This window comes from Rhinopithecus bieti, unplaced genomic scaffold (genome assembly GCF_001698545.2).
Source record: "Rhinopithecus bieti isolate Rb0 unplaced genomic scaffold, ASM169854v2 scaffold_7509, whole genome shotgun sequence".
Lineage (NCBI taxonomy): Eukaryota > Metazoa > Chordata > Mammalia > Primates > Cercopithecidae > Rhinopithecus > Rhinopithecus bieti.
Genome location: NW_016805750.1, coordinates 2,081,520 through 2,101,138, shown reverse-complemented (window position 1 = coordinate 2,101,138; position 19,619 = coordinate 2,081,520). Strand labels below are relative to the sequence as shown.

Genomic DNA, 19,619 nt, shown 5'->3' with positions numbered 1-19,619 from the left:
CAAAAAATGCTTGGGAGACTAATGAGTGAATAGATGGTAAAAGTGAGAATTCGTTTAGATCAATGAGCCCAATATTCTAAGGTACATGTTAGGGCTTGAGATAGAGACCCACCCGTCCACCCATTCATCCATTCATCCATCCACCATCCATCCACCCATCCATCCATCCACCCACCCACCCATTCATCCACCCACCCATCCATCCACCTCACCCATCCATTCCATCCATCCATCCATCCATCATCCATCCTCCACCACCACCCACCAGCCACCAACCACCCATGCCATGCACTCAATCCATCCATCCATCCATCCATCCACCATCCATACCATCCATCATCCATTCATCCGTCCATCTGTCCATCCCATCATCCACTATCCATCTAACCCCACTCATCCATCTACCCATCCACCCACCCACCCATCATTCATCCATCACCAATTCCATCCTTATCCTCCATCAATCCACCCATTTATCCACCCATCCATCTGTCTATTCATCTATCCATTCATCCATTCATCTATCCATTTATTTACATATCCATCCGTTCACCCATTCACCCACCCATCTACCCACCTACCCACCCACCCATCCACTCATCCATCCAGCCATCCATTCATCAATCCATCCATCCATCACCCTACCCTCCCACCCATCCACCCATCTATCCATCCATCCACCCATCTATGTATCCATCCTCCCATCCATCCATCTAGTCACCAAAGCTTTAATGAGAAGCTATTGTCCATCAGGCACCATTTTAGGAACTAAGGAAACCACAAGGAACAAAACACATAAGCCCCTACCCTCACCACTCTTACATCACAGTAGGAGAGACAGACCAGAAACCAGTAAAGGAGTAGGTCAGTAAAATGCTTCCTGCACCAAACAACACAATGGATTCCAAATCTTCCTAACACAAAGGTAAATCAGAGCCATTTCCTCATTTGCTGTTATCATCAAGGATCAGTTGTAAAAACAAACAAGAGTGTCTTGTATGGAAATGTTAACAGTACAAAACTGTATTCCAACGTGGCAGAATTATCTAAGGGCAAATACTGCACGCAATATTTTTATGACAGAAGCTTTATTTCTCATTGTCTATATCCTTGATTTAAATATATACATGTATGTGGGTGCACACGTATCAAGATTCAAGTATTTCAATATAAATTTTGTATTCAAAATACTTTTCCTGATTTCAGTTGATTGCCTTGTTGGAGCAGTAGTTTTTGTTCCAAATCAAAACAAGGATTTCTCTCTCTCTGTCTCTCTCCTTCTCTCTCTCTCTCTCTCTCTCTCTCTCTCTCTCCATGTGTGTGTGTGTGTCTGTCTGTCTTTCTGTCTCTCTCGGTCTCTCTCTTTATATCTCCCTCTCTGTCTATGTCTCTCCCTCTCTCTTTCTCTGTCTGTCTCTCTCTCTCTCCTACGCTTAACAATCTCTCCTTGCTCCCCCAGCCTCTAGCCCTAAGGAGCCCAAATACCCAAGCTGCCTTCCAAGCTGAGTGGTACCAAGGGCAAAACCTGTTTCTTTCCATTTGTTTTTCTGTTGAAGGTCTCCGGGGCTGGGAGGACTGCGGTGCTGGCTGAAGCCACATCACACAAAGGCGCTGAGATAGAAGGACAAACCTTCCCACTTTGATTTGAGTGTGTAATTGTTTGAATACATCTCGCCCGCACTACAATAATGTCATCCTTGGTTGACACAGATTTTAAAGCCCTTTGAAAAGGTGGAATGTTATCAATCATGAGCATGATTATAATGGGATTTAAGTGGAAGACGCTAAGATTCAGGCCCTGGCTCGGGCCAGGCTCCTGACAGAGGAGGAGGGAGAGAGGAGGAAGAGAGCTGTATTTCAGCCAAGGAAAGGATGCCCTGGGCCGTCTTCACCCGCACATCTTCTCCCCCAAAGCCGAAGACATCTGAAGAAGCACCATGGAACTCTGGAACTCCGACAGGAATTCCCCCACACACTAAAAATATCTGCTCTTGTTCCTACTAGGTTAGACCAACAAGAGCTGATTGGGCCCCCCCAGGGGACATATGGCGATATCTGGAGCTATTTTGATTGTCACAATAGAGGAAGTGTTGGTGGGGGCATGCTACCAGCATCTAGTGGGCAGAGACCAGGGATGCTGCAAAACATTCTACAGTGCATGGGAGGGCCCTGCAACAAATCACCATCCAGCCCAAAATTTCAATAATGCCAAATGTGAAAGACCCTGTGTCAGACCCAGAGAGGCTGGGCCACAGCGAGAGGAGCGGATGGGTCAGAGAGGGGCATTTCTGGGGAAGCGGCTTAAAGCTACTTCCACTGGCTCAGCTATACCTCTGATTCACCAGCACACAGAGGCAGGTGACAGAGGGGAGGAAAAACCAAATCACTTCCTCCTTTGCCTTTCAATCTAAAACACACCTTCCTTATTATGCATCAGAAGGGGCTGGAAAACCAACAATTTTTTTTCTTCTTCTTCAAGGCAAAACAACCCAGGCCCAACAAAAACAAAATAATCTCTCTGACAGATCGCTGGGATGGTTGGACCTCTCTCCTGACAAATCACAACAGGGCCTACAGATGTGGAATTCACCCATCAAGCACAGTCACATGCACAGGATTACTAAGGCAAAGAATTGTGAATTTCATTAAATATGTTAAAGGGGAAAAAATCAGCTTTGAAAAATAGTAATCCTGTCTTTCAACAAAAATATTATAGGAAGCTATGAATTTGGTAGATCGGAATAGGGTGTTGGTACATGTTTTACTAAGGTAATATAATGGTACACTATTATTAGATCACATTAATCATTACTGTGCCAACGGCACTGACAGCCCCACTGAAAAGGATTGAAAGGCCTGGTAATGGATATAAATTACCCATTGTGTGATAAAAGGATTTTTACTAAGAAGGTAAGAATAAAACAGCAAATTTCTACTATAACTGTTGTGTAAAAACCAAAATAAAAGTAATCCACGGTCAGGAATATCCACAAAATCAGAAGTAAGCACTTTTCCAGCCAGATAAAGTCACAATAAAATATATAGATATATATATTCAGTACAATATAAAATTAATTCCTGAGTGCATAATTCTGCTATCAATTTCCCTGGTTTATGTAGTGACCTCTGAGATGTGTGGTCAGGAGAAGGTGGGCTTGGCTAATTACATCTGAGGGTGAGTTTACAGAGATATCAGGGCAGCCTAAGATGAGGCCACCGAAGATATCAAATACACATGTCGCTCTTTCTTTTGTATTTTAAGTTTGTACCAGCTCATGCGCCGGAAATACACTCCCGTCCAGGAGTCTGTGATCTGGAGTCTGACTGAGGTGACAAACACGGAGCTGCTTTGGGACAGGATTCATCCAAGACTGGGCCAAGCCGCTGAGTCACCCAGTGAGTGATGACGAGCCCTACAGCAGGTGGCACTTGGACGAGGTCACTTGGCCTTTAGCAAAAGCCCCTCCAGCTCTCAGCCCTGGTTCCAGGCTGCTGGCTGGCAGACAGGGACTCAGGGTGTCATGCAAGAGAGAAAGAAGTCACCCTTGTTGGGCTTTGCCTCATGGGGGGAACCTGTTCGGAGACTCAAGAACATGTCTCCACATTGCACGTTCACCCCACCCACAAGATATGGAACCCATGCTACCTCCCAGACACCTGTGACTCTGGAATTTTCTCCATAGCTCTACACAGGGATCAGCAGCCCAGAGAAGGCAGCCTGGACTTCCCCACAAACTCACAGACAGACACCAGTTCAACAAACTACAAATCGATGGTCCTTACCAGGCAAGTCTTAAAGCAATGGATCTCCCTCCTGGTTGAAGGATATTCTTAAAGCCGTGGTGGTCAGGAACTGCAAAAATAAGACCTGTTAGAAACTGTAAATGTCACACATGTCGACTTCAGTAAGTCACATAAACAGCATTCATCCAAAGTAATGATTTGCTGGGTTAGTTGAGAGCCTAAAAACATTGAATACCCCACTGCCCCAATTCTTTGAGCAATTTAAAAAATGGGAACTATGTGACCTTTGCTGCAATGCACCAAATTTCCTCAGCTTGTTTTCAGTGGGAAATCGCCACCTGCACAAAAAGAACTTCTAACCATCTCTTATCTTCTCTGTATGGGACAGAAGAAAAAATACGAGCTAATATTATAAGTGCTCTCTCTCTCTCTCTCTATCTCTCTCTCTCTATCTCTATCTCTATCTCTCTCCTCTCTCTTTCTCTATCTTTCTTTCTCCTCTCTCTCTCTCTCTCTCTCTCTCTCGCTGTCTCTCTTCTTTAGAATTCTCAAAGTGAGGAAGTACCCAAGGGTTCTTGCTTTTTCCCTGATTTGTGGAGCCCTTTACAGTAGACCAAAATTCTACCCAAATTTCAACTGGCCAAGCCTGTTTGGTAGCCAATGGATACAGAATGGGAATCTGCCACTGACAGAGGCTTAGAGATGTGTTTGGCATCAAAGTCCTCTCCCCCAAACCCAGACCAGGAAAGCAGCGGCCAGTGAGATTTTCTACTACTTCATTCTGTGTTATCACTGAAATAAGTCCCACATGGGTGATCTCACCTCCTATGGCATGCTCAGAGGTGATAAAGGCCAAGAAGGAAAGCTGGGATGTTCATCTCTGATGGCTGCAGAGCTGCTGGCTAGGGGGTAATCAAGGAAGGCCAGCCCCTAGCCTGTGATCTCTAGCCCACTCCTCACCCAGTGCAATTCGGATTCTCATTTGTTTTGCCATGTCACAGAAGGGATGTTAAGGGGCAAACATAAGTTCCCTTAATAAATTATATTTTACTGAAAGTGAAGTTGTAAATTCTGATCACAGAGGTAGAATTTTGCTATGGATTCAAAAAATCTGATTCTGCACATGGAAAACCAGAAGATACATTTGGAGGACTGGTGGCAGCTCCAGCCCAAGAAGTTTGTACTGATTGAACCACTGGCTTGCAACACTTCACTCAACTCCAAGGCTGATTTCTGGCAACCAAAAAGGTGTTTGCTGACTGCATGCTTGAAAAGTGTTTTCTCAGGGTGCCACAGGGAAGCTGCTGTCTATAAACAGCTTTTTTCTACCTGCCTATCCTGAGACATAAAGCAAAAGCTGACATCTCAACCATCTCCAACAAGGAAAGAAATTACATCTCAGTGTCTGTCTGTCTGTCTCTCTCTCGCTCCTGAATCAGATGATCTTTTGTATTTTGTTTTGTTTTGTTTTGTTTTTCTTGTGTCACTCAAAATCTAAGGAGGAACAAATGCCCAATGTTACACTTTCCAAGGTTCTGTCCTACCGCTGATCTAAACAGGTCCCCAGCACCCAGCTGGCTCTGAAAACACTTATTTGCTTTGCTCTAAGACCTCCTTATGTTTAGGGAGGGGGTTACAGGAGATGGGAGACACACTCAGATTTTATATCTAGGCTCATGACTTGCAAAATTCTAGGACTATTCTCCAGGGGCCATTCACTTAGAAGCCCTGTAAATGCCAATGACAGGAGAACACAGAGAGGCTTCATCAGGGGAAATCCCACACCGGTTTGTCCAGCTTCACGCCATTGATCAGAACACCGTCTCCTGCAGTTGGCACCGGGGCAGTGATGGGCACAAACCCGTCAGGTTCTACGCTCTAAATCATGAAAGGGCCCAGCACAAGCCTCATAGCTACATTGGAGGCTATGCTCTCCCGATGGATTAGTGGGTTTATGCAAAGGTGTCTGACCTGTGTGAGCAAGGTTAGCCCAACATGCCAGCAGGGCAGCCGATGAGTACAGCCTCACTGGGCCCTTAGGAAAAGAAATCAAGTTAGTTCCATCTGTGCCTTTTCTGATCCAGTCTAAACAGGAGGAGGATCCTGGTGTCTGATGTCGTTACAGTCACTGCGGGTCGGGGAAAGGTGACTGCATCCGACCGCAGATGCTCTCGTGATGCAGGGTGGGGAGGAAGGGAAGCACCAGCAGAGTCATTCTGTCTTCCTCAAAGAAAGAAACAGCTCTTTTGGTGCAAGTAAGTGACTTGTATTTAGAGATAACACAGTCAGTGGCATAACCAGAAGCAGACTGGACATGAGGCCTCCCCTCACCCTGTAGACTCTGCCCACGAGCCCAGTTTGGTGCAGTTCAGAGTAGCGGTGGGAGGGGGGAAGATTGCAAAGGTGGCAGAAAGCATGGTATGAACTAACAGGGGTTGGGTAGCTGCCACCTCATCAAAATAAGGGAACCTCCACAGGTGTGTTTCAGTGCTTGAAATTCCACCCACTGTACACCGATGGCTCCTGCTTCCCTCTTAAAGCACAGATAAGGCTCCCACACAGCCCTCCCCAGCAACATGGATGAGCTTAAGAGGACTGTTCACTCAATGGCTTGGAGACTCCCTTCCCAGCACCTGTGGTGCACTGGGGCCTCTGGGATAGGTCAGGGGCCAAGCAGGTCTGCCCATTGGATGCAGAAACCACCCATCGTGTAAAGGTCCCAGTTGCCAGGACAAGGAGCACAACAAAGGCAGGGCACTGGGAGTGGGGCAGAGTTGACTCAAGCCCTTAAGCAAGTGCAGGCAGGGCCCTGGTGGAGACAGGGCTGGAGGCCAAGGAGGGGCACAGAAGTGCAACAGAGTGGCCTCAACTTCCAGAAAGGGGAGTGAGAAGGTTTGCAGGAGCTGAAGAAGGGAAGCCTGAATGGCTACTTCCTGGGTGGACATGGCTAGAGTACAGCAGGGATGCAGGGTGCTGGGAGTGAGGAGGAAGAAAGGGAGACTTCCTAGAGCCAGAGGTATTTCCAAAGTCTCTCTGAGGAAGGGGAGACAAGAGGAGGGGTGGAAAGTTCTGAGAGAGGGACTTCAAAGGGGAAGTGGGAGCACAGGAAGATATGAATGGGCACCAATCAAGCGAGGAAGTGGAAGGTGCATCAGCAGCTCTCACCCATCTTGGCACACACTGGGCCTACCCTGAGCACACACATTCCCATCCCTGTGAATTCCACAGGCAAGGCAGAACCCACCCAGCAGCCCAGCCGTGTTCACTGAATGAGCCCCGCCAAACACCGACTTACAAGCTAGCCCTGCACGGGCCCCTCTGTCCACCAAAGCGGGAGGCCACACGGGCTCCCCAAAGGGGATGGGGCACCCTCCTCCCTCCCATATCCTCCCAGAGCTGCCTACACAGGAGCTCTGAAGGAGCCAGAGAAACCCTCCCTGAGCAAAAGCATAGCCTGCTCGACTCAGACCCATGGGCTCTGAGGGAGAGGGTGATTGGCCAGTCAAGAGTTGAGCAGAGACGGGGTACCCCTGGCATCGCCATGGCTCTGAGATGGGCCCTGAGTTTAACAAAGAGTGGTCCTCCAGGCCAGCGAGTTTTGTGCCTGCGGGCACCGCACACCTGTCTCCACCCCGCACCACGACAATTTGAGGACATGAGAGCAGCAATGAACGTCACCATCACTGAGGCCACAGCAAGCCCCGGGCACATGCAGAGGACAGTCCGGCATGTGGGGAAACGATGGTGTCAGACTCTCCTCCCAGCCCCTCACCTCTGTGGGAGGACCTGGGTGGATGGGAGGGAGGGGAGGAGGGAAGTTAAGACAGAAGGATGGAAGGAGGACAAACAGGAGGATGGGAATGGAAGGATGGAGGAAAGATGTAGAGAGGGAGGAGAGAAGGACAGAAGGATGGAGAGGGATGTAAAAATGGAAGGGGGAGGGAAAACAAAAGTAAGGAGGGCAAGAGGAAAGAGAGAGTCTGAAAGTGGAAGAGAAGATGAAAGAAAAGGGGCAGATGGAAGGATGAAAGTGCAGATGGACGGATGGAGGCAAGGCGGATGGATGGAAGGAAAGGTGTGAGGGCTGCTTCAATTTCCCCCTCCTGGCCCATGTTCCATTCTCTCCTGCGGGAGGTGGAGTATATTCCTGGGGAGACACAGGATGGCCCTTCCCTAGGTGGGTCACTGGGAGGCCCGGCAGCAGGAACACGGGCTGTCTGCAGAGGCATCTGAGTGAGTGGCATTTGGGAGCCAGGGAAACTACTTTCCTTCCGGAAAAAGAGTTGGGCAAGGAGGATTTGGAGAGAAAGCCAGCCCGGCTCCTTCGGCCCTCTGCCCAGGGAAGGACATGGTTAAGACCTCCAGAGGGGAAACAGCTGGGTGCCCAACTAGGACTCCCCCTAGATGACACCTGAGTGTAGTGACTCCCAAGCAATGCCTTGGAACCCTCTATCGAGAGCAGACTCCACGTCCAAAGGTACACAGGGCCTGTTCTCCGGCGCCCACCCCCTGGGTGCTGGCAACTTCCCTCCCATGGTTCTAAGACCTCCTCCCAGCCCAGAGCTTGATATTCTCAAGTTCCACTAGCAACAAGGACCCGACCAAAAAACCGCAGCTCCTCCAACCGGATCTGGAAGTTTTGCCCCAAGCATTGAGTGACACTTTCTCAGAGAACCCTGGGGGATGAACATGGCCCCAAATGACACACCCATTGTTGCTACAGGTTTCCAACAGGAGTGGGGAGTCCTGGTATGGAAAGCTCCCAGGGAGGAGCCTCAGAGAATCAGCCACTCACTCAAGCATTACCCTTCCTGGGCCCTTGCAGTCAGGCTCTGCTCTGTTTCTGGGGATCCAGTGATAAACACCGTGTCCACCTGCGTGGAGCTCATGTTTCTAAGACCAGATTCAAATGAAAGACAAAAGTAAAATATACCAACAAATAACAATCTCTAAGAAGATAATAAAGCTGGAGGAAATGACCGTGACAATCAGAGAAGACCTCTCTAAGGAAGCAACATCTGGCGAGGGACCAGAATAAAGAAAGGGAGTGAGCCCTGCGAGAATGCGGGGAACAGCGGTACAGGAAGAGCGAACGGCGAGTGCAAAGGCCCTGAGGTCGGACAGAGACAGTGCATTCAAGGAGCACCAAGACATTCCCTGCGGCCTGGGTATGGAGAGTGAGCGAGAGAATGGATGAAGATAGGCTTTTTAGGATCCACATACCTAGATCACGGGAAAAACATGATCTATTTGCACGGTATGCCTGCTATGGAAGGAACAGAAAAGAGGGGCCAGAGAGGAGGCAGGGGACCCACGGGGAGGCTGCTGCAGGTGTGCAGGTAAGGGAGGATCTGGTGTGAGCTGGAGAGACAGCAGTGGCAGGGGAAAGGCAGGCAGATTCGGGATGTGTTCCATGACAGAGTGGTGAGACCTGCAAGGAGAACACCAAAAGTAAGGAGAGCCCAGAGTAAGCCATGCTTACCTGGACCGGGACCCTAGGGGCACAGGGAACCAGCCTCCAAACCAGCCTCAGCCCAGGGTCCAGGTGCCCAGGTGTGTTCACCAAAAGGTTCTGATGCTCTGATATCTTGGGGCCTTGCTGGCTCCAGAAGGACTGTCCTGCCCAAAGCTAGCCCATTTCTAGAGTTGGTAAATGACTCCCTGGGAGCTCCTTTTATACATAAAACAGCCAGTCCAAACCACATCGCCAACACCACCTTTATTGGGCTCTAACAGGGCCCTCCCACTTGGGGCCACTATCCTCCTACCCTAATTGCCCACGGCCAGAAACCAGACAACTGGAAGCAACCCCCATGGTCCATGACTGTGGAAACCACTCAAATGAGCCAATTCAAACCTTCTCAACCCTGCCTTGCCTTGCCTTTCCCTGGGAAGCTACAATAAAGGCTCTTGTCCATCTTCTCCCCTCCCACCTTCTGCCTCTCAGGAACCCTAGTGCTTCCCCATGTGGCCCCCGCGTGGCAAGGCATGTCTTCCTCTTGAGAACTGTGAGTAACAAACTGTCCCTTCAATCTCAGTTGTCTCCTGCCCTGTTGGCCGCGCCATATCTGAATAATAATGAAACCTACATTTCAAAACATCGGGTCCCAAGTCACCAGCACGAAGCTTGCGTAGGAGAGGATAGGGCCCAGAGAGAGTGTGAGGTGGGTTCTGCTGAAGACAGCACCGCCCACGAGTTTCTTGCTGTCAGGGTCATGCTGAAGCCACCGCCCTCCTCCCAGAGGGCATGACATGCCGACGGAGAAATGGTCACCCTCTGCTAACTTCCACCAGAGCAGGTGCCTGTGCCTGCCACAACAGCCACAATGTGTCTCAAAGAGGAGGACAAGCACTAGAAACACGGCAAGGTCTTTCCCAAAACCCATCAGCCCACTCCACAGGGTCCCACAACGGACACACTACGTCAGGCCTCCGCGCACAGGCGCTAGCACCTGTGTGAGTGTGTGCGTGGGTATGTGCTGTGTGTGCGTGTGTGTGTGCACGTGTGAGCATTCACATGCATGTTGCAGGTGAGCGGCCGTTGCCACCCTGACGCAGAGCCCAGCGTCATACGAGGCGGCTGAAATATTGTAACACAGAGCGTGTAGGGCTGCCCAGACACGCTTCCAAAGGAAGCCTCTTCTTTCATTTTAAAACAAAGGTAACTTTGATGGAGAAGCTATTTGATACCTGTTCGATCTAAATGCTTTCAGGATACACAGACATCAGACGCTGACAGAAACCTGAGACCCTACGATATCGGACCAGGCTCGGGGATGATAAAAGAGGAGTGGAGAGGCTTCCTCTCATCAGCTCGCCTGCCCCGTGCATGTATTTTTACATGCTTTAGCATGAAGAAAAGCCAAGATGCTCAGAGCCAATCAAATTACACCCCTGTCTCTTTAATAAACAAATCCATGTGCACATCAACAGTGTTGAAAATTCAATTTAAACTCTTTGTCTGTTGCCGCTTACTCTAAAGATGGTCTTTCTTAAACAACAGAACACCAAGGAGTCGTTAGTGCTCTCTCTTCATTACTTCAAAAAACCAATCATTAGACACCAGAGTATATACGTAATTAGAAAATCACTTCCTTTGCAATCCAAGCTAAGTAGTTTACATACTGTAATTACAGGGACAAAATCAATTTTTAATCATTTCCCTGATTGGGCTCATCAGCTCTGTGGGAACATTGTAACCTGCTTGTTGTGCAAAAGCAACATCTGGGCTAAAACAATTACCCTTTGTTTGCTACAATATTCCTTAAATCTTTTTGCTTGCATAAAAAAAAGAAACGAAAACATGAAGACAAGATATTTGGATGTCTTTGTGTCCTTGATCAACATATATCCGAAAGTTCTCCCAGTGATGTGCGCTTAATGTTCCCCGGAATTTACGGTTTAACAGTACACATCCAAGGAATGTATTTTTTCAGTGAGATAAAAGTATCTGATTGTTTTAAAGATCCATTCAGCTGCCTAATTGTTCCATAGCTAACACATGGTATTCAAACAACCCACACATTACAAAAGCTCATCTGGGTAATCACGGGCAACTATTATGGCGATGGTTTACACTTTTCTAATACAAATGAATGGATTTTATCAAAATTTAAAAAAAACTAAAAAGCTGAGTATGTGTGAAAAATAGTTGGTATGAATTGGCAAGGCAGGGCTGAGCATTTTGTTCTCTTAATAGGAAATGACCTCATTTACACTGGAGTAATAATTAGTACTGCTTCACTGACAGTTAAGAAAAAAAACTTTCCCAGTATAATAAGGCAGCATCTCCTTTGTTAGGAGATCTACATTGATTATTAACCCTTGCCAAGAAATTCCAAGTTTAACTCTCCGTTCCACTGGGCTCATGCTTGCTGGCAAAAGATAAAAATAGCTGTTTTGGAAACCGTCACCTCTCACCAGATTTCCAAAGTTTTGCATCTAGCTTTTAAGTGACAATCTGAAACACTTGGTGTCCCCTTTGAGGAAACATAGAAAGCCCCCACCACCCCAACCCGCAGCCACCAAGAGCTCCAGTCGGCTCCCTGCACTCCCCCGGTGGCCCTGGTCCTCCCCATCCTTTTGAAGTTTATTGGCTTTGATTATTGCTTGCAAGTCCCCAAACCTACAATTAATTCATAGTCAAAACAGCCCTGAGAAGGAAGAAAGGAGAGAGGGAAAGTGAAGGCAGAGGGGAGATACTCTTGCCGGTGATTCAGTGCAGGCTGATAGTGCAAGAGATAGGAACACTTGGGCCAATAAAGAAATGTAGTCTAGGAAGCAGCCAGAATGTATTTATACACACACACACACACACACACACACACACACACACACACCCCTTCTGAGGGCTTTGTTCATTGACCAACCATTCTTGAATTCAGTAAGAGTGAAAACTAACATTTACCATGTGCCACCCAGAGTTCCAAGCATTGACACGCAATCTCAGTTCATCCTTGCATCCATCCTATGAGGCGGGCATTATCATTTATTGATGAGAAACCAAGACACTAGCCCCGAAGTTCTGTGTCTGAGGTTAAGAGCTCAGGAGACGGGGACCCAGGGTGTGAATCTCAGCAGGCTGATTCCATGACCCGTGCTGAGAGCCACTCGAACACACTGTGCCCCAACGCAAGGCAACAGCACCTCTTCCCCACAGCCTCAGAGAGCCTCATCTCCAGGGCAGTCAAGCCTGCCTGATGTCCACTGGTCAGACACAGCCAGCAGCCCCCATGGCCATGTCCTCGGGAGCACGCACAGAGCTTGGCACCATTCTGCATCTGGATTCCTACTCCCCAGCACAAGGTGGGTGGTTCTGACCCAGGACAAGGTGAGGCAGGAGAGCTCACCCTGTAGGTCAGTGTTCTTAGGGTAAGAAGTGCAAACTAGACGCAGGCATTTTCTACAAGGCCAAGGAGCACCGGTTATCAAGCCGCCACGCTGGTGGATTTCCAGAGCCTAACCACAGTCAGGATGGAGTCCCCCAGATCCCCCAGAGGCCATGTTCTCCAGTAGTCAGTGCCTGGCGGGTTCTCCCTAAACCTCACTCCACCCAGTGTCTTTGCCCTGGATCTCTCACCCCATCCACAAGGATGAAGACCCCACTCAGCTCAAGACTCAACAGGACAGCAAAACCAAGACAATTCTGGCCCCCAGAGATGGAATGATGCAAACAGGAGGGAAAATCCAGAAAATTATAAAGGCTTTCTAATATATTGTATCACCACATGAACTCAACGTATGTATCGCTTTACAGAAAGTACTTCATAACATCATCAAATCCCAAGTCATCTATGAAGTAACGCATCTTGAAGGAGAGATGTAAAATAACTGGAAACTGGAGTGTTGTTTTCTGTTCCACCTGTGCTACCACAGGTAATGCTGCTTGCTGTGCTGATATTATGCTTGATAAATATCCCTCGAATGTTCAGATGTCTAGCAGGTATCATGCTGATTACCTGGGTGATGAAATGGTCTATACACCAAACCTCCGTGACACACAACTTATCCATGTAACAAGCCAGCCCATGTACCCCCTTGAACCTAAAATAAAAGTTGGAAAGAAAAAAGATACATCCTGCCACCACACAGAACTGCACTGACCAAGCTGGTAGCCACTGGCCACACATGACAACTGAGCACTTAAAATCTGGCCAGTCCAAATTGAGACGCGCTTGTGAGTGTAAAATACAAATTGCATTTGGAAGAATGGAAAATGTCTCATTAATATTCTTTATACTTTTTATGTGTTGAAATGATAATATTGTGGATACACTGAATTAAACAAAATAGAATGTGGCTATTAGAAAATTCAAAAATGCATGCATGACTTGCATTTGTGGTTTGCACTAGATTTCTATTGTGCAGTGCAGATTCTGAGCTTAGCAAAATAATCTGGCATTTTGACAGTCAAATTTGGTCATACTAAAAATTCGCTTGTTTTCTGAAGCAGGTTTTTAGAGAACATGTATTATCATCGATATCACTTAAAACGCTGGTCCCACTGATCTTCTCTGAAGCTGAAACGAAAGTTACACCACTTCTAGCTGAACTATCTGGGTATCTCCTTTACAGGGGTCACTTTTCTTTCATCTCATTACTTTTACTTTTAAAATTGGTTATTCAAGTTATATATGCTCATTTGTAGAAAATTAGGAATATACAAGATATTAGAAAGAGGAAAATAATAATCCACAATTCTATTAACTGATGTAATGGCTGTGAATATTTTGGTGCATTTCTTTCCATTCTTGCACATATATGTATGCATTTATGTGTTAATGAACACATGTGTACATGTATATGTGTGTATTTGTGAACATAGTTAAGAACATATATCATGCGTACCTTTGACTTCAAATTTCTGAAAACCTCAGGTTTCAAATGCAAATAGATGCCACTTGGCCACATAAAAATATCAGCCACTGGCAAAAGTAGCTTCGTTTCCCCAGGTGTTAAGAAAGAATGAAAAGACAATCTACACATTGGAGAAAATCTTTGCAAAACACATATCTGATAAAGGACTGGTATCTGAACTATACAGAACTCTTAAAACTCAACAGTAAGAAACAAACAGCCCAATTTAAAAATGGGCAAAAGATCTGAACAGATACGTCCCCAAAGAAGATATATAGACAGCAAATAAGCATATGAAAAGATGCTCAGCATCCTGTGTCACCAGGGACTTGCAAATTCAAACAAAAATGAAATACCACTACAGACCTATCACAACAGCTAAAATTCAAAACACCGACAACATGAAATGCTGAGGAGGGCGTGGAGCAACAGGAACTCTCATTCACTGCTAGGGGAAAGCCATGTGAGAAGACAGTTTGGCAGTCTCTTACAAGGCTAAATATTGTCTTATCAAGCACTCCAGCAATCATGCTCCTTGATGTTTATACAAATGAGTTGAAACTTAGGTACACACACACACACACACACACACACACAATCTGCATGGCCGGGTGCACTGGTTCATGCCTATAATTAATACCAGCACTTCACAAGGTTGAGGCAGGAGGATCGCTTGATCCTAGGAGTTTAAGACCATTCTCAGCAACATAGTGAGACCCTATCTCTACAAAAAATTTTAAAATTAGCCAGGTGTAGTGGTGCACACCTGCAGTCAAGATGCTGAGGCAGGATGATTGCTTCAGCCTGGGAGGTCGAGGCTGCAGTGAGCTATGGTTGTGCTGCTGCACTCCAGCCTGGGCAACAAAGCAAGACCCTGTCTCTTAAAAAGTAAAAGTAAAAAAAAAAAAAAAAAATACTGCACATAAATGTTTATAGCAGAATGTTTGTTGAATGTGATTATGAATCACACAATTGCCCAAACTTGGAAGCAACCAAGATGTCTTTTAAGACATGAATAGCTCGATTGTGGTACATCCATATAATGGAATATTATTCAGCAATAAAAAGAAATGAGCTGTCTAACTATGAAAAGACATGGAGAAAATTTAAATGCATATTTCTAAGTGAAAGAAGCCAATATTAAAAGACTACATGTTATATGAATCCAAATACAGGACATTCTGGGAAAGGCTAAACAAGGGAGACAGGAAAAAGACCACGGGTTGCCAGAGGTTCAGGGGAAGAGGGAGTGGAACTCGGGGGAGTTTTAGGGCCGTGAAACTACTCTGTATGGTACTGTAATGATGGATACAAGTCATTACACAGTTGTCAAAACCCATAAGATGTCTAGCACAAAGAGTGAGCCTGAATATAAACTATGAACTTTCATTAATAATAATGTATCCATAGTGGTTCAACAACCATAACAAAAGTACCACACGAGCACAAATTTAATAGCAGAGGAAAGCTGGAAACAACTAAAACGTCTTTTAATGGGGAGGGGGCAGGAGATACACGGGAACTCTGTACTTCCTGCTCAATGTTTTGGGATACTTAAAACTGCTCAAAAAATAATTTACAAAGTTCTGGGATAGGAACATGACCTATTTATTAATTTACAGAGGAAAAAAAGAGAAAAGAGGAAAGAACAGCTTTGAGGAAGCCCAGTGAGCCCCTCTTCCCTAGCTGGAGTTATTTCCACTTCTGCAAATCAGGAAATCTCTCCAGCGCTTAGAGATTTGGGATCCTTCAGAAGCCTTCTGGCCGCCACTTCTCTGATGAGCTGATGTCCAAAACATTCCCAGAGAGGCTGCTTGGGCAGCTCTTCAAGAAGTGCTCTTGGCATTCAACGAAATGGATCCCAAAGGCTGGAGACCTCATTCCGCCAGTTTCTTACTTCTGTGCGGGGGTTGTTGTTATTCTTGCTGTTTTAATTCACAAAATGCATGGACTTGTGTCTCTGGAGAAGAGCATCGGTCAGTCAGGCCTACAACCGCTTCCTGGAGTCTGTCTCCTAGGACAGATGGGCAAGGAGCTCTTCCGACCATTTCTACCTCACGAGGTGGTTACTCTCACAAGTGGAGACTCTCACTTCTTCAGTCTCCAAGACAGAAACTTGGATGCTTCAAAAAGTGCTGTAATGTATGAGAGACCAGACAGAGGTGTGAAAATGGACTTCAGCCACCTCCCCAGCTAAAAACTAGCAGGAACGTGGAGGGTGCTGGGAACATGGCAAGGGAATGGTGGGGTTTTGTTCATTTCTCTATCTAGGCAGAGGGTGTGATCAAAATACAGCTATCCTGGTGAACTTTACCCCTAAATCCATATCAGCTTTAGCTCCAGCTACTGGTTATTCTGGAGGAGGGCTGGGAAAAGTCAAGGGCAGATGAATTTGGAGGTCACATAAAATATTTCACACTGTTTTCCTGTGATTATATAGCAACAAGAAGAAATAGTAACTGCCAAAGTGATGGGTTCCTCCAGCGTCTCTTATGCTTTAGCAACAAAAAAAAAAAAAAAAAGAAAGAAAGAAAGAGAGAGAGAGAAAACAGGGAGAGATTCCAGAAGCATGTACTCTGCAGGCAGTGCTCAGTACAGGGTGTGCAAACACAGGGCACAGAAAGGCCCCCAGGAAGCCAGGCCTTTCCTCTCCTGGCATATTGAGCAGCTGCTCACAGTCCCCCTTTGCCTATTGCATAAAGTTCCTATCCCAGAAAATTCCAACCTAACCATTCACAGAAAAAGCTGTCCTTTCCCTCTTATCTCCCAAGCCTTTCCATTTTGGAAAAGATTTTCTAAACATTCTTAGAAAGAGTGCATTCTCTCTCCTCTGCCCACAGGTAACAAGGGGATGGCAGATGTTTCAGAAATGGCACATTATAAAAAAAAAAAAATCCAATGTCACTAAAACCAGAATGGAAAATGTTTTATACATTAACAAACATTGTAATGAATTTGCACAACCTTAACCGACTGTATACCCAGCATAATGAAATGGTCTCCATCCTTTCAAAGAAAAAATTACGTATGCTAGCACATAGCTTTAGAAAAGCATTGTTCTTTAAAAAAAAAAAAAAAAAAAAAAAAAAAACCTGCATTTTTCCCAGCTACCATGTAATTTGTGAGATGCATTTTTAAATGTTCTGCAACAGCAGCGGGCTTCATCAGTCAGATGATACCGATAGATAATTCACCAAACCGTCACATGATCTTCCATCACTCTAAAAGACGCGAATATATTGCCACAAGCTTTGGGAATAATGGGTGCACCTGTTTACGGTGTCACCTCTGTTTGCTAATTGTCTCCTTGAGCTACATTTTACTTCTAATGCATTTATTTTTGACAGGCAGTGTCTATTTAGAAATCACATTACTTCAAGTGCAATTGTTCTTTTGTCTATCAAGTAAATGAAGTGTTGTTATACAGATTTCAGGTTCTGATTAGTAAAGTATCAGAGCCCCAAAAAGGTCAATCAGTTATTTACCTGAGGTAATAGAAGGATGACAGACATCTTGAATTTTCTTCAGTTCATGCTATAGGCCATAGCATTATAATTACTCAACTCAGTTTAACTTCAATGTATATTCCAGGGGTTGGCAGGCTAAAAAGGTGCACTCCGGGGACATGCCTAGAGATTTATATCCACAAAGAATTGTCGGCAGGTGGGTCTTATGTTTTCACACATAGTTGTTACCAAATCAAACACATAAGCCCTGGAATAGGCCAGCAGTTGTGGTCAAATGAGTGTGGGGGTGTGAGCACCTATCTGATGACTTGGATGAATTCACCTTAAAAGTAAGTATTTTAAATGATTTTTTGAATCATTTTCTCTCCAGTTCTGATTGGATGAGTTAGTTCAGAGGGATATAAAGGTGATCACAACCAAAACAAAAACCCAGTAACGACTGTGGAAAAATAAACAGTGCTGTCCCTGAAAACTGGAATCAGCTAGAACCGGGACTGCCTTTGGCTCCTGTTTGGGTGCAACCTGGGTGCCAGCTGCCTCCGGGAACGGCAGTGGGAAGGCCGCACACACAGACACTGGGCTGTGGCATCTTCATTCATACAAGCAGAGGCGGGGGAACAAGCTAGCACGAACGCAGGACAGGAGCCAGATTTACACAGGCATGAACACACTCAGGTTAAATAGCCAGAAGATACTCACAGGAGGAGGAGGAACGTAACCTGAACACCAACGCGTTTCCTGGTGTTCAGACCCAAATGTCGAAATCTCAAGTACCCTCAAATTATTCCTATAGATAATCCACCTGACTTACTGCCTCAAAAGCAACCCCAACCAGGAATCATAAAGACAGTTCTATATTTAGGAATCACTTGTCTCTTAAGTGGATCATCTACAGTTTCTTTTTCATTCCTCCTGATCTCTCCATCCACAAATTGTTGATTCGATTCTCTCCCCCTCCCTGCCTGTGCGTAACTCTCCCTCCACATCCTACACCATTAAGTTATCCCTGGTGCAAATTCCAGTTGAGCACCAGCCCAGTGACCACTGTCTCCACCAAGCCTTGCTCACCCAGCGCCTCCCGCTGAGTCCTCATGTTCAACCTGCCCCTCTCCAGACACCCACCTCGTACAGACGTGTGCAGGGCAGCCTCCCCAGGTAGGTGGCAGGGCTCCTGTGGAGTTCCAGGGACCACCGCTACTCAACACACTTGCCAAAAGAAAGAGACACAAAAAGCCACGCTTGCCTTAAGTCACATTCTAAATTGGCTCCCTGGAGCCTTCCCCTACCTTGTTCACTAAAGACCGAGAGTGTTTCCTCAGTATTTAGCATATGCTATGTAACCTGAGCGGGACTTGCATTGTATCACTAGTTGTTTTTCCAAAGTGTTTTCCCATCAGGACCATAATTATATGCAAACTACTTGACTTAGAACCATTTGCAAACAGGTTTTAAATGTTCACTAAGATAATTCCACTACCTAAAAGCAAGAAAAGGGGAAGACACACAAATCCGTTCTTGGGGACCCTAAGGCCAGCGAGACTGGGGAGTTCCAGCTTGTGGAAGCACAGAACATGCTCAAGAAGGCAAACCCCCACGACATTTTCCACTGAAGCAGCGAGGAATGCTCGCTTCATTCTCCAATTTATTTCAACTCTAAGTACTCTAATCATGGGAAGTACTTTTTGCTTTTTAAACAGCCTGCTTGTTTTTACAGGTCAAGAGCATAAATAAAACAGTCAAGTTGAAAACTTGGAAAGCTCGTTTGTAGGAGAAGGAAGTAGTTATGGATCGTCCATTTGTTCAGACACCAGGCAGTTCTCAGGAGGCAGCTTCGCCCTACACAAACGTCAGGGCTCTAGAGAGCCCGTGCTCCCTGGGAGGGTCGAGAAGCACCCTGTCACTTGTCTTGAGGAAATCCTTCTTGGGGAAAGAATAGGGGGTTGTCAAAACCACACCAGGACTATACCCTTATATAGGTAAAGTTTTAATTCAAATTAACATCCAAGCCAAGTATTAAATCGTGATGGGATGAGAGGTGGACTAATAGCACTG

The 19,619-nt window shown here is 46.1% G+C and overlaps 1 protein-coding gene across 3 annotated transcripts in view; it reads right to left on the bottom strand.

The window, feature by feature from the left end:
* Positions 1–19,619, bottom strand: part of ZNF536 (zinc finger protein 536) — a 490,720-nt gene that overhangs the window by 428,401 nt on the left and 42,700 nt on the right. For all 3 annotated transcript variants that reach the window (XM_017873600.1, XM_017873601.1, XM_017873602.1), the window contains exon 2: positions 3,784–3,853. The gene's annotated coding sequence lies outside the window, so the exon portion shown is untranslated. The remainder of the gene's footprint in view (positions 1–3,783; positions 3,854–19,619) is intronic.